Genomic DNA, 14,991 nt, shown 5'->3' with positions numbered 1-14,991 from the left:
ACCATTGCACCAGAGTAGAGCCGTCTTTTGATACAGTTATTAGATATTAGATTAAAGCTGTTTCAACTTAGAAACACACATTTTGCTGCTGCAAGTGATTTAACTGAAATCATAATACACTCACAAACCCACTTCACAGGGAGTGTTCAGCTACTGTGTGCTGCCACTGAAACTGGGGTTGATGAGAGCAGTGAAACTTAACTAAACAGTAAAGATTCGGGTCATACTACCAAAAAAATAAGCTGAAAAACACTAAAAAGGGGAACTGCAGGGGAACTTCACATCATACATAGTCATTTGATGCATTGGTGATATAAAAAATACTGATAATTGCAGTTTTAAATTAATAATAAAAGAAAAAATGATTTTTACTACATAACAGTATGAGGTTTTACAGAACAGTGGAAGTGTGAGGGTGACATGTGCAGCTTTGAAAATTTGAATTATTTGGCAACTCTACAATATGGACTGTGATCCAACAGTGTTTACAGTATACACAATATTAATTTATTAATAACCTACTTAAACTACGGTACATGTTTAATATATACTCAGAAAATTGGCCTAAATCTTATAGAAAAATAATGGGACATTTTACACGAGGGTATGTTGTGTTTTACTTACCAGCCTAATTAAAGTATCCTTCATCACATTTTGCTTTGCATTCACAATACAGTACAGTTGGAGTACAGCATCGCTTTGTCAAAGAGAAGCACATAGACTCACAGAGATAAATGACTTTCAAAAGCTAATGATTGCATTCCTTTCTGGAAAGGTAAGTTAGGGCCTCGGGCTAGATAATATGGCTTGTGCTTCACTTCAATTATTTTCCACCAGTGGAACATCAAACTGATCAACTGGCACTTCTGACAGGGAATACCAGCCAGAGTGAGAGTCTGTTAAATTCTGGATGAAGAAATTAACCCTTTAAAAAAATATTGAGTTATCTCCTCTCTCTGGTGCATTGTTCAGCATTATTCTGGAAACACAAGAAGCATGATGTGCATGAAAACAATATTGAATTGGCAATTAACAAATTAGTTATTGTAATGTGAGGCCTGCTGGAGAGATGATTTGGTCCAAGTGGTTTTGTTTGAGGTCAAGGTCACAGCGGAAGTCTCCATGTCTAGCTCGACAGGTCCAAGTAGTTATTTTGCTTGACTGTGATGTGAGATGATTTTCTCACTGCCCTGAAGTGGAATGTGATCGGGAAAGTGAGAGGCTTAAAAACTGCCCATCAGTGCTTGTGACCCTGGATGGCCCCAGCTAACAACCAGAGCTGCCTGGGATGCTTGGGGCGAGTAACATAAGACAAATTCTGCGAGACACTCTTGCAATCCTGGTGTGGCACGCAGTCTTCTCATCTCACTGAAATACCTTCAAAGCCCTCATAGATATGCCAGTATGAATACCAGGCTTCTTTTCACAGGTCATGCAACCTCAAGTCACCATTTTCATTTCTCTGACATCCCTGTTGCTTGTTTGTTTGGTAAACATGTTACACCTGTCAGAGGAATGCTGGTTGCTAACGGGCCAAGTCCAACAGCTTTTATTATGTTCTGTGGCACTTTCCCCCTCTTCTCACCTCTCTCGTTTTTCCATCTGTTGCCCTCGCAGCAGTGAATACAGTAAGTGTGAAGGAGTGAATGTGTGAGAAGAAGCGTGCGTGTGTTTGTTCCTGCATTTGCTGTATGTGGATGTGTTCACACGCACGCACGACACACAGAGGCTACTGGGTTGTTGTCTGCATTTCAGTCTTGTAATGGAGATAGAGACACTGTTTTTATTTATCCCTCCCCCAGCTGTCACTGTTGTGTCTGGAGCCGTTCGCTGAACTCAGGGCTATGGGACACTTGGAAAACTGTCAAATCCACTAACCCTCCCAACTATGCAGAATGTTACAGCCCAGAACACACCCTGGATTCTTGTTATGGAAAAAACAAAAGCTGAGAGGGACATTCAAGCAATGTGCAACCTTTATATGACTCTTCTACCTATATATTTTGTGTACAGAGTTGCAATAAATATGATTATTTATGATTCTAATTTTTGTTTTTGTTTTCGAAGAACATGGAATCATGTGACCTCTCATGAAGAGCCTTGAAACCTTGTACCTCAGATGCTGTGAGAGCCACTGAGTTTTGTTGATATATTTCAAAAGTCTTGGATTACTGAAACAAAAATATCATACCAATTGTCCCACTGCGTATTAATAATTGCTAAACTATCAAGAATAAAAATCAGTTTTATTTCCTTTACAGATATTTTCTTTGAGTGGGGTAAGAAGTAAAAGCAGTAATACCGCAGTGTTAAAATACTCCATTACAAGAAGTAAAGAGTAAAAAGTCCTGCATTCAAAATTTGACGTAATTAAAAGTTCAGCAAAATGCAAGTGTTAAAAGTAAAGGTACTCATTGAGCACAATCATTCATTGAACATTATTGGATAATTGGATCAATACTACTGAAACATAAATGTGTAAGCAACATTTTAATGTTGAAAGTGGCTCAACTGGTTAATTATGTTGGCCAGTTTAAAGGGGACCTATTGTGCTCATTTCAAGTTCTATATGTGGAGTAGAAGTGACAGAAAATGGAAATACCCAGTACAAAATTGTACTGTACAGCACTTGAGCAAATGTACTTCGACCACTACTTCCGCAAAATTAAACAATTGTAAATGCTATATGAATCTTCATTAAATTTTACACATTAGCATTTCTTCCTATTTCATACCATTAGCATTAAGTCAGATATGATTCTGCTTGAGCAAACAACCTTCACATGCTTAGTATAGAGTTGGAAATCATGAATCACCTTGCTGATTTGAGTCACTTTGTTCAGTTCAGCTGAAAGATTTGTAGTCACTGATGTAGTTTGTTCACTTTTTTCCCAAGCTAAGAGGTCACATCACTGTTCAAATGTTCTTCAGTACAGACTACAGAGAGTGAACACTTTACCCTTCATATGGCCCAACAGTCAGTGCTTATTCTGACTGTCCTCTGTTCAGTGGTATGTTCAGCTTGGACTAGCAGCATCTGATATATTCAGTAAAGTACAAAAGTAGATACAAGCAACGTACATACATTTGATTGCCCAGCAGCCTATTATTTATGACACATTCAGCAAATTATGGTTGTTTCTGTGGCTTTCGCGGTCTTGTAATATGCTTTAATAAGAGTAACGTACATGGTGAACTGACAACAGCGCTCTTGGTCAGTATTGTGATTCAGTATAGTCAGTTCACTCAGATTCCTTGATAAAGATTCATTCATACATGTACCGAACACTTCTAGGTTAGAGGCCAAGTGTTTCAGACCCAGAACGCAAGTAACGCTACCATCAGGCCATCCTTGCAACTTAAGAGATGTCCACTCTTTATAGTTAGATTAAAATCAATAACACTTTTGTGTCTGTCAGTCAAATATGCAGTTGGAGCCAGTAGCTCTTTATTTTAACTTACCAAAAGACTGGAAACAGGTTGAAACACCAAGCCTGGCTCAATCTGCATTTCCAGGATGTGCCTGGCTAAGATACTCTCCAGAATAAAAAAAACCCCATAGAACCACAAATGTGCCATTTTTGCATTTGCATTTTTTTTACAGATTAAATAATCCAGATATAACATGTTCACTGGTGAGCTGTAGAGGTGCTGGTAGGCAGATTTTTTTTACCTTTGCAAAGAGCCAGGTGAGCCATTTCCCCCCTTTTCCACTCTAAATGCTAAGTTAAGCTAACTGTCTCCTAGCTACAGCTTCATATCGAACGGACCAATATGAAGGTGGTATTGATCTCCTCATCTAACTCAGCAAGAAAGCGATTAAACAGGTTTCCCAAAAATGTTCAACTATTCCTTTTAAAATCCCTTAAAGAGGAAATGGTGATATTTTTGTCATTGCAGGACACGAGCAGGTGGGGTAAATCGACATTATTGTTCACCATTCAAGAGAATATTGATAGTGGTCGACATTTTGCTAAGACACAAATGAAAATGTATCATCTGGTATTTGCTTTAAAGGTGCTGAGAGGACAAATGTGAGGGCTCATTTGCAAATAACTTGTGTTTAGCCCAAGGGGATGATTGCTAGTATAAGTCATTCAATGTTAAAATAGGTATTTAAAAGCTTGTTTGCTCGCTCCATATAGATTGTGGTAATAATTTGAAATGCACATTCCAACAGTGTTCAGCCTATTATTCTGACTTAGATAAATGTCACCAGGGTGTACCATTATGATTATGTTATAAAATGTCAAATGTCAAGTGTGTTAACTGAGCTTTACAGAGCTGTAGTTCCTGTCTGTACATGCAGCTTGTGTAACTGATGAAAATCACCAGATTGGCACGTATTCCCCCTTAGATGAGCACAATTCACTGGGTTGATGATAATTGCACTCTCAGGCATATTTTGCATGTCAGGCAGTATATGAGAGTTAATCTGTGTTGCCATGTCAGTCATCCACCTTCTTGTTTTAGGATGCCCCCATTAGATGCTGGGCAGACGGTCAGCACTGGCGAGACTGCACTGATGAAACGCTGCTGGAAAGGTTGCAGTGCAGGAGAATGAGGAGAGTCTGCGTGGGGACCGGCTTGAGCCTCAGACATATGTACACACACATACTCACACACACTCACACGCATAGTCATCACTTCAGAGGAGATTAAAGTGACTAATGTTCATTTCCTGGAGACTTATCCTCACCTTATCATAACCCTAAACTTACCTTAACTTAAAACCGAGTTTTCACCCTAAAATGAATGATTTATGTTAAGAGGACTTGCTTTTTGTCCCCACAACATACACACACACACATACACTAAACACACATTCATATTAAACTCCTCATACACATACATATCACACTGTATCTCTCTGCAATCTGATGCCCATGATATTTTATTGCTACAGTGGAAAACTGTATTTGATTTATGTCTAAGTTATGATTTATATTAGTTTGTCATTAACTTAAATCAACCTTAAATTTCCAAGTTTTGAGTTGAGCATTTAACATTCACCTTCTTGCCAACAGAGGGAAACAACAGTTTGCCTTCTTCCATATACATACAGCACATACATTATGTGCTGTGATAGAAGATACACTGTTCCAGCATATTGTAGTAAGCTTGATTTAAACATTACAAATTATTTAATAGGTGTTGTTTGGGGCTGCCACAGCACTGCCACTGTTGTATGTTTTTAAGTATAATCACTATGCTATGAGCCTCAATTATTTTAACAGGGATTAAAGCTGAGGTATAGGGTAAAATGTGAGATTATGTTCTACAGTTAAACTCTGACACATCCACTGGTGGGTCCATGTTTACCAGCTCATGTTGTGCAGCCAAACTATTCAAAAGTAGAGATTCCAGAGTTTTCAAAGATGGTGTATAGGTGTATAAAATAATATAAAAGACATCTAGACTTCTCCCATTTGATGGAGTTCTGCAGCCATAAAAACATGATATCCTGGATTTGAATATTTCTCGCAGTGGGAACATATAGCGTTACCAAAATGCTGAATTCGTACTGTAAGTGAAACTGTTGTACAGTATGCAAAATGTTTTTTAATCTTAATTTTAAGAAGTGTGAGGGGCAATTTAAGGGGAAAGTTGAAGAGATTAATAGAAAAATAATACAGGCAATGCAATATGAATATTATATTTGAATATTTGAATGATTGAATAGATTTCCATGTGTTATCTCTTGCCACTGCCTCTCTTATAATAATAGTATAGTTGTTGTTGATATTGTTTTTAGTCTTGTTCTAGTGCTTGTTCTTGTTACAGTGTCCTGCTATGAGATATGACGGCTCACATGAAACTATAGTATTATTCTAAAAATTTCAACAAAACAACATTTTAAAAACATATACGTATTGGGTCATTTATCTCCATCCAGTGTGATCTGAAAAATGTGTTTTTTGTTGGGCTGCCATGTTTCAGTGGGAGAATGCAACTAAGCACATTCACTTATAAGTACTACAATTACTACAAGTACTGTAAATAAGTACAGTACATTTTTGATGTAGTGTGCTACTTTATACTTCTTTTCCACTACAATTCAGACATTATATTATACTTTTTATCCGACTACATTTATTTCACTGCTATAGTTACTAGATACTTTAATATTAGGGCTTTACATACATAATATATGGTAAGGTTATAAAATATGATGCATTGTCATAGATTTAACTACCCAGCGGTATATATAGTCGTCAGAATAAGCTCAAAATTAATAAATGGCTTACATGTTAATGCATCAATAATAATGATCCAGTAATATATACAGTATATACCACTGGCAGGCTCTATTCTGCATAATGTGTACTTTTACTTTTGATATTTTGAGTACATTTTGTTTTCATTGTTTCTGTATTTTGAATTTTGAATGCTGGGTTTTTACTTGTAATTGAGCATTTTTATAGTGTGGTATTGCTACTTTTACCTAAGTACATGATGTAAACACTTCTTCCACCACTTCCTTGTTTAAGGCATATGTTTTGACATTGTTCAGTCAGCCTTAAATGAAGAACAAAAATCTGAGAAATACAAAACCATTCCAAACTGCAGTCTATCAAGTTAAAAAGACACCACATATGAGTCGTACGTCAAAATAGTGTTATTATCCTCTAAGAATGTTAATCACACTGGTCTGAGCAGTGGCCATCTCTGCCTCAAGGGCCTGTTTCCTCAGCAAGTGGAGCAGTTTATGAGTGAGGTTAAGATGTCAGTCTGAGCCCTCCTCTAACTGTCCCCGAGCCTGACCTCCGGCACAGGAGGGAAGAATGTGATGGCTTGACGCTAAGTGAGTGCCCCGGCTCTCCCTTCCCTCTGACCCCCTCCACCCAGTAGCAGCCCCCAGGCTTCTGTATCAGCCACTGTGTCCCCAGCAACCTCCTCACCGTTTGCAAATATGTCCTTAATATGGCTGGCATGTCGTACGCAGATGTCCCAGTGGCGGGAGATAAATTTGAGAGCAAGGAGATGTCAGGCTGGTGACAGCTGTGGGCTACAATTTCACCAGATGTCCGTCGTTGCTAACCTTCAGTGGACATGAGCTGGCCACCCCCTGGACGTACTTTACATGCACAGTAAATATTTTCTCAACACGAAGCTCATATGAGGCGCAAACCAGAATTTGTTTGTCACAGCTCACATGGCCAGAGCCTTCAAGGAGCAGGAATTATAAGATCTGGAGGCACAAACTGATGAGATGCAAGCTGTGTTTTACTTAAAGAGAAGCACAGCTGGAGCCATGACAGACACACAGAGTGAGGAGGAACAGCTATGTGCTGTATGTCTACATGCTCTCAGTGCTGATTGGATGATCCTGGAAAGCCTACTATAAATCTGAAAAGTCTGAAGAGCATAGATTTTTTGTCCTTTGCTCCAAAACCTGCTGGTGGCACTGTGACGCCTTCTTATTGGTCAGACAGTGCTGATGGGTGTAATGTCTGCGTGTGGACAGAGTTTACATTCCAGCAGTTTGATGTCTGCCATGAGACACAAGGTGCCACAGACATGGCTGTGGCATTTCCTGCTGTGCCACAGTATACACACAGTTCTGACTCTGGCACAGAGTGCAGATTGGTCACAGACGCTCCCCGGTCCGTTCAGTGTGAATTAAACCAAGCCCGAAATGACTTCAGTTACATTTCTGTGCTTCCTGGCATCGCTGAAATCTGTTCAGCCCCTTTTTAAAATTGTTTTGATAAGTGGGATAGTGTGGTGTTTTGAAAGGCCTCACATGATGAAAGATAAGCTTCTTTTCTTTGTGTGATGACTCTCTGTGACTAATACCGACATATGTAGGAGAGGTGTGATGACGCCCTTGTGTGTGTGTCTGTGTGTGTATGTGTGTGTGTATGTGTGCGTGCATGTGTGTGTGTGTGGGTATGACTTAAGTCACTTTCAGGGACACACACCAGACTTAAGACCAGGTGATTGGGGAAGGCTTGTGCCACTGGGGACAAAAGCCATGTCCTCAATTGGTAAAACGCTGATTTTTGGGTCAGTGGTTAAGGTTAGGATTAGGGTTAGGGTTAGGTTTAGGGTTTAGGATTAGGGTTAGGGTTAGGGTAAGGGTTAGGGTAAGGGTTAGGGTAAGGCTTCGGGGTTAGGGTTAGGGTAATTCCCAAGGAAATGAATGTAAGTCTATGTAAATACCCCAAAAGTGACTTAAGTAAACCTGTGTGTGTGTGTGTGTGTGTGTGTGTGTGTGTGTGTGTGCGTGTGCGTGTGTGTGTGCGTGTGTGTGTGTATGTGCGTGTGTGTGCGTGTGTGTGAGTGTGCGGCATTCTATGGCAGGACCTTCACAGAATCACCTTACAGTGAGTTTGGCATTTGAACTATCGGTCTGAGTTCACCCCACCGTTGATCTCTTTCCCATCCTCCACTATCAGAACAGCCCACCTGAGGGTGTTGGAGCAGCTCAAGTGTGTGTGTGTTTGTGTGTGTGTGTGAGTGTGTTGCAACTGAGCAGTTACTTGGCTGTGTCAGGATGGGGTGGGGCTGAAAAAGAGCAATTTGGCGTCTGTAGATTACATGGAAAAGCTGACTGATGACATATTCATCACATTTTCCACTCTTCCACTTCTTTTTTTCTCTCCAAACAAAACCAGGGGGAATAATGTATGCGAAAACCCAACAATGCGTATCATGCAGCACTGGACATGCATTCATTTAAACTTCTGTCTACCATCAACATGATGTGTTTGTTTAAGAGTGAAAGTTCAGAGATTTGTCATCAGGTTGGTTTTTCTCAGACTGCAGTTAAGCGAGAGTGGCATGGCTCTGAGATCTTCTGGGATCACTTAACTTCGTTGTATGCGAGCGTCTGTCAGGATTACACATATTTCACATGGTTTGTGTGCCTTATGTATAAGTAACAGGCTATACTGTAGGAGCTGAGTGAGGAGAGGAGAGGCTGAGTGCAGGAGCCGAATGGGATCTACAGGTCCCTGGGGCTCAACAAACCTGTCCTGCAACCTTCTTAGCCAGCCTGGTGTGGTCTTAAGAACAGATTTGTTTTTCAGACCTGTTATTTTCCTGCTTGTTTAATAATGACTTGTTGTATTACAAAGTAAAAACAAACGCAGAAGGAAGCCACATTGTATTTCATGTAAGCATAGCAACATATTTCTACATTATTGCTCTTACTTAATCTCACAAACAATGATTGGTCATGCTTTTTGTGACTTTGTGTGATTGCTGGTTATTATTCCTGGCAATATGTGATTAAACATGTGAATGACATTTTAGCAGGTGCCTTGACACCATCTCAGTTCTGCAGTCCAGCTTCGTGTTTTGATGTAGCCTGAAGAAAAGCACTGAGCTATTACTACATATTATGTTGTTGCCTTTTGTGTTGGTTTCTGATGTGTTGTACTGATATGCAGCATAAGAAAACAGACACTGTGGTTTTCTGTGTCATTTCATTGTGGGACATTGCCTTCAACAGAGCCCGTTTGAAGTACAGAGCACAGTCTGAAAGCGACACCAATATGAAACATACTCAGCATTTCTGTTGCTGTTCATTCAAGTTGTATAATTTGCTTAAGGTCTGTTAGGAATAAATATGGACATTTATGGTATTGAAAACTGATCTATTTTTGTTTTTGTGGAGTGCATTTTTTTTTTCTGCACACAGCTTTGGACTGCGAGTGATAATCACCTGCATCATTACAATAGATAATAATAATGTTATAAATAATAAACACATTAAGACATATGAGTGCTTGTTGCACAGAAGAATGGAGCAGTAAACCCAAATGACATCGAACATGGCAGCTGTCTTTACTATGGAACCACTTAATTTAAATTAAAGGAATTGTTTGACATTTTAGGAAATATGCTTTTTTAAATTTATTTATTTATTTTGCAGAGGTAGATAAGAGGAGTGATACTATTCTCATATTTGTACAGTAAATATGAATCTGGAGCCAGGAGACAATTAGCTTAGCATAGCATAAAGACATGGATGACAGCTTGCCAGGCTCTGTTCAAGTTTAAAAAATCAGCCTACTAGCACCTTAAAAACTCGCTAATTAAAATCTTGTATCACATTTGTTTAATCTGTACAAACACAAAAGGTTCATCAAAACAGGAAGTCTACAGCAGCCAGAAGTCACTGGCTCAGCCAAGAACTGGTCCCAGCATGTAACTATCACTAAAACCAAATAGACATTTTACATTTTGTTTTTTGGACAGATTAAACAAAGAAGATGCAATGCCTTCATTAATGAGCTTTAGAGGTGCTGGTAGGCACCTTTGGACAGAGGCTAGATGTTCCTTTTTCCAGTTGTTTCCTGTTACATGCAAACGAGTGTAAGCTCATGGAAGCTAAGCTAAGCTAACCGCCTCCTGGCTGTAGCTTCATATTTAGCATACCGCTATGAAAGTGGTAACAATCTTCTCATCTAACTCTCAGCAATAAAGTATAAAAGTGTATTTCCAAAATGTTGAACTATTTCATTAAAGAGTCAGAGTTAAAGTTATCCTCAGATACACATCATTCGAATCATCAATTCAGACACATACACACCATCAATATCTAATGCAGTAGTATTAAATATTAGGAATTATTTCAAAATAACAAATTGGTCCATTAATCTTACTAATATGTAAGTTTTTACTGTACATGACAAAACATTTCAAAAATAAAACACAACATACTGTTAAAAATGTCTCAACTCTCAACAAATGATATGTCTGGTTTAATATCTTTATCAGAACTGTTAATGCTAGTGAACAGAAAGGGTTAATGATGATCTGAAGATGTCAGTGCTGAGCCAGGTGTCACTCAGAGAGTCTGCCAAGTGACTCAGACTCCACTTTTGTTACATGGTGTGAAGCTAGAGATTGACACTGACACCGTCGGTTAACAAATGTCACTTATGAACTTATCAGATGTGCAGAGCATCTGTATCTAAAAAGCGTATCACCTGCTGTGAAGGCCTTTGCTGCACTGGCATGATTTGGCAGCGGACAGAGACATCATGTACAGCTATAGTAGGAGTAAGACGAGAGGAGCGGAACTGGCCTTCAACGTGTTGCCTTGTCTGTTTCACACAAGCTCACACAGCCAAGCCCTGACACCTAAACAGATGCATACGTACAATCACAAACCCTCTCACCGACAGATTGACATGTGACGTTATCCTGCTGGAACCTGGTCTACCTGACACTGAAAACATTCCCGTCCCATTGCCTCCTGCTCCTCTGGATCAACTTTCATATGTGGTCATAGCAATGTAAATTCTCTAAGCCTATCAATTAGCAAAAAGGATTACATGGGTCTTCACTTCAGCCGACGTCACCTCCTGTACATGAAGAACAGGATGGCAAAAAAAGGAGTGAAAAACTAATAAAAGTCAAGGTCATTGTTGAATGTTGAACGTGATGCGGTTTTATTGTCTGTGACTCATGATAGGAATTTAACTGTGAAATCAGCACCAATAAAAGCAAGCCTTTCACATCACAACACATGCTCTCTCTTGAATTGAAGCTTATTTGAGTAGAAGATTAGTTTTCTTCCATGTGAGTGAGAAAATTAATTCGGCTTCATACATTGTCCCAGTTTTGTAGTATTCAGGGATATTTGTTGATGGTCTGGCATCACAATGAACACGATGCACAACATGGTGAACCTGTAATTGTTCGATGGCTTCGGTATGTCAGATACATACCCATCTTCTCATCAGAGACTCTGAGAAATGCCTCTGAAATATCCACTTTCATTCAAGCGTCCCAGAACATCCACAGCGTGTTTTATTTTTAAAATGTATCCGGTGACAAAGGACACTTCAACCCCTCACTTAGATTACATGCAGACGAGTGTAAGCTCATGGATGGAGGGTAATGTGTCTTTGAGCTGCCCCCAGGCATCATTATGTTCTACACATACATGCTTTTTAATAGGTTGAAGAGCAGACCAATCACACTTGTCAAGCTGTTGCCAGGACACCGGCGGTGTGGTTGCTAAACACCGGTCCACAACTTTTACATCATGGACTATATTTCTGAAAGTTAGAATATGAAAGATTGTATTACCTCACAGAAGTGCTGAAGCAGGTCCCAGGAACACCTGCTCGTTCCGTGTAAAATATCATCACCCCCGCTCCTGAGTCCGAACAATTTCCTCATTTAATGCCTGCTCTCAATTGAGATGATGATCACCATCTAATCCTGTAATAAGTCCTCTGCCTCAAAATGTTTATCAGACAAACATGTCTAGTGGCAGTGCGCGTTTTAAGTTAAGCATCATGTAATTTATCTCTGGTGATAATGGTTCAGCTATCTTTAGTTGGGTAATGATCAAGATTTAGCCACAAACATAAGCTCATATTTATTTAATTGTGCATGAACCACTTAAATATCATGTTATTTATATAATTATGTGTTATTAAGACTGTTGCCCTTGTTTCAGTTTATTTCCTCATTGTGAATGTGAATTTATTTTGCACAACACTAACACCACACCAGGAGTGATGTTGACTAACATCAAAGACAGCAAAGACAGGTTTAGTGTTGGATTAGCTGTGATTGATGGTTTGTGGTTCACTGGTTGTCTGTTTCTCAGATCTGGGACTGGTTGGTGGAAAGCTTTGATTGTGTTTACCAAAAGTGCTCCGCTCTAGTCAGTGATGGGATTCTGTGCCCTTGGGAATAAAAACAAAGCAATCCAGTAGTACCGTTTGAACCGGAGCAGGTTTTAATCCACAGTTTCATGTTTTTGTTTAGTCTGCACACCCGCGTGGCCTGCTGGTTGTCCAAAAATATAATGTACACAAGGTTTTGTTTTTAGAAATCTCGATCTCTCTGTTACTGTCCTCTTTTTTTTTGCATTCAGATTACCCCTACCCAGTAAAAAAATCCAGTTTAGGTGCGGTTTAGCCACAAAGAGTGAAACCTTTTCCCCTCAAATGGTTAAATAAGGAAGTTAAAGCTACACAGATCAGGATTCTACTACTCTACTAACAACAGATTAAATAAACTATATGTAATGTGAAAGGGGTCACTTGAAGAGGTGAAACATTTAGTTGATTAATGGATTTGACAGTACTGTGAACTATTTTGATAGATTGTTTCAGTCATTTTGTCAAAATTTTATTTGTAAAAATGTAAAACATCACTATTTCCAGCTTCTGAAATGTGAGGATTTGAAGCTTTGTCATCTGACAGTAAAGTGAATGTCTTTGGGTTTTGAACTGATGGTCGGACACAATAAATTTAAATATGCCACTTTGGTCTTTGTGAAAGTATACTGGGTATTTTTCACAGTAACAATGAATCCATTCATCGAGAAAATAATCTGCAAATGAATCAATAATCAAAACAATCATCAGCTGCAGTTGCCCTGGTAGCTTATCGTGACAGACCCACAGAGAATTATCACCCAAATCTACGATTCCTGTCAAGCTCTACAGAGCTTTTTAGCTTCTTTTATGATTTGTTTTTCTGGCCTGAAAACTCCATTCAGATCAAATTGTTTCCAGCTAAAACAGACAGCTACAGACATCAAAAAAGGTCTGATAAACTGACTGTACGCCACCTGCCCTGAATGACGGCACACAGTTAGCAACTAGCTTGTGCATATAGTGGAGAATTTAGTTGCATGTTTTTTTTAGAAAACTAAGATATTTTTGACCAAACAAAGTGAAAAACAGAGTTAATATTGGACTTGCCTTCATCAGATCACCAAAAACAGGACTCCAAATGAATAGCAATGTTGCTCCGTGTCTGCTGGATGTTTAAAGGCAACTGATTGCTAACTGTTTGTTTGCTAGCTAGTTTGCCATAACAAGATTATGTTGTGTTGTGTTTTCAGCTTCTGCTGCCCCCAAGTTGTCAAATTTAATCAATGCTGATTAAATAGATAAGTCTAACATTTTCACTTTCACAAGTCACTGTAACACTTATTTTATTTCTCAAGAATACCTGTTTTTAAATTTTAGATAGCCTTTTTTATTATTTACCAGTTACCACTGTCAACGAATGATAATTATAAATCATAAACACACATGTAGTGTGTAAACATCAACACACAAATCTGGTTCCAACTGAAGTTAGTTGTACTGGGTAGATTATTCAACTCTGGCTCACTGCCTTTTTGTTCCTGCAGGCAAGATTGATTTTCCCAAGGTGACAACAATCTGATCTCAGATGTAAAAGTCACTGTCACAAAAGACACACACAAAAAAAGTTGAATCATACCGTGGGAAAGCATCAATAATTGTCTGGGAGTCTGGATATTACCGCAAATAATGATTCAGTGAATAGAAATACAGGTTATACTGGTCACATGGGAAAGCTCATGCTAGTTTGCCGCTCTTTATCTTCAGCACTGTTATTGAAGAGCAGGACTGGTTGTATCAGGTTTAAAATATTCCATGCTCCAGGAACTGCATTTATACGCCTCAACTGCACAGTTTGTTTGTTTTTTCTGTTTTGTAAGAGCAGTGGCCTAATTTATGACTTCAACAGCAGATGAAATGTTCTTGATCCTTCCACTTAATGGTACCTTGAACTTCCACCGACATATTGTCAGTTAAAATAGAGGTTTCCCTATAGGGATGTTATGAACAATGCCAAGTTGCTGGGCAGTTTAGTGCATAGGCTGTAAATTATCACCTCTCAGACACTGCACCGGACACTGGTAGTTTTGACTCATCTGGATTTCCCCTGCATTAGTCACCAACTGGAATATACACACAGACACACACAAGTATGCCCACATAACCCCCTCACAGTGTGAGAGTGATTGGCCACAGTGTGGTGTATGTGACTGACACTGATAATACATCTCTCCATAGTGCAGCCAACGTCAGGGATACTTCATCAGCTGCTCCACCAACTGCTCTTTGGCATCCCATATGTAAACTCTTGACATTAATAAGGCTGTGTGAATGGGGCCGCATAATGCCTTCAGGACAATGAACACACCAAAATGAATTATTGGGTTTTACAGTCACACAGGCTGGTTGCCATCTA

The sequence above is a fragment of the Thunnus thynnus genome, chromosome 8 (assembly GCF_963924715.1).
Source record: "Thunnus thynnus chromosome 8, fThuThy2.1, whole genome shotgun sequence".
In the NCBI taxonomy this organism is placed as follows: domain Eukaryota; kingdom Metazoa; phylum Chordata; class Actinopteri; order Scombriformes; family Scombridae; genus Thunnus; species Thunnus thynnus.
Note: the sequence above shows the minus strand (reverse complement) of the source record.